General features: G+C 42.8%; 1 protein-coding gene across 1 annotated transcript in view; it reads left to right on the top strand.

Annotated features, from left to right (window-relative positions):
* Window positions 1-821, top strand: part of LOC106110647 (probable tyrosyl-DNA phosphodiesterase) — a 13,957-nt gene that overhangs the window by 11,335 nt on the left and 1,801 nt on the right. The gene's annotated exons all lie outside the window — the stretch shown is intronic.

Below are 821 nucleotides of genomic sequence, written 5' to 3'. Positions count from 1 at the left end.
ACATACAGCAATTTTTTTTTCTTAAAATATTCTGATACTTGCCTAATTATTTATTTTTAACGGTTTCATTGTGGTCTGTGGGGCGAGGGCAAGGGCGGATCCAGCTTTGACACTAGGGGGGTCACACGTGGTCAAGTGAAGAGCTTGACACAATATGTAAATATATTTTGGCAAGCTTTTGACCAACCAGCTCAGAGGGGGTCATAACCCCCTTGACCCCTGGATCAGCCCTTGGGCGAGGGCCTGGTGCATGACAAGGTTCACAATAGTCGAATAGCAGGATTCGAACCCTCGACCGCAAGATCGGTACTCCGTACCCCAAACCATTGTCGTTTAAACTTAGGGAGTAAATTTGGTAATTAAAAAGGGACAAAAACTATAAACTAATAGCATCAAAGGAGTAAGGTTTCCATGGTAACGGTAATTGTAATCCAATGTCAAAGTCCTGCGTTATTTTCGTTATTTATTACGTAAGGTGGCAAACTAGCAAGCGGTCTGACAGCAACGTTCCATTCGCCGGAACAGCGAAGCAATTACGTATGCTTGCAATGACGTAGAACGCACAGAAAGTGGATATTTCCTCTTCTACGCATCCTCAGTCAAATCCATTCCTTCCCATAATTTATTTAAATATGTGGAAAGAGAAAGGGAACTAAAAGTACGCCTTCGCCTCGCATTATTTTCGCGGTTTTGTACACGATTATGATTTGCGTTGTCTAAGTGTAGGTACAGTTAGATGTTTTGTAGGTGGCATATTTTCTTTCCTGGAGCGTCGGTGGCTCAGTGGTTTAAGTACTTGACTTGTAATCTACAGGTCTCGG

Source organism: Papilio polytes, unplaced genomic scaffold (assembly GCF_000836215.1).
Source record: "Papilio polytes unplaced genomic scaffold, Ppol_1.0 DF824208.1, whole genome shotgun sequence".
NCBI lineage: Eukaryota > Metazoa > Arthropoda > Insecta > Lepidoptera > Papilionidae > Papilio > Papilio polytes.
This window is presented reverse-complemented; position numbering and strand designations above follow the sequence as displayed.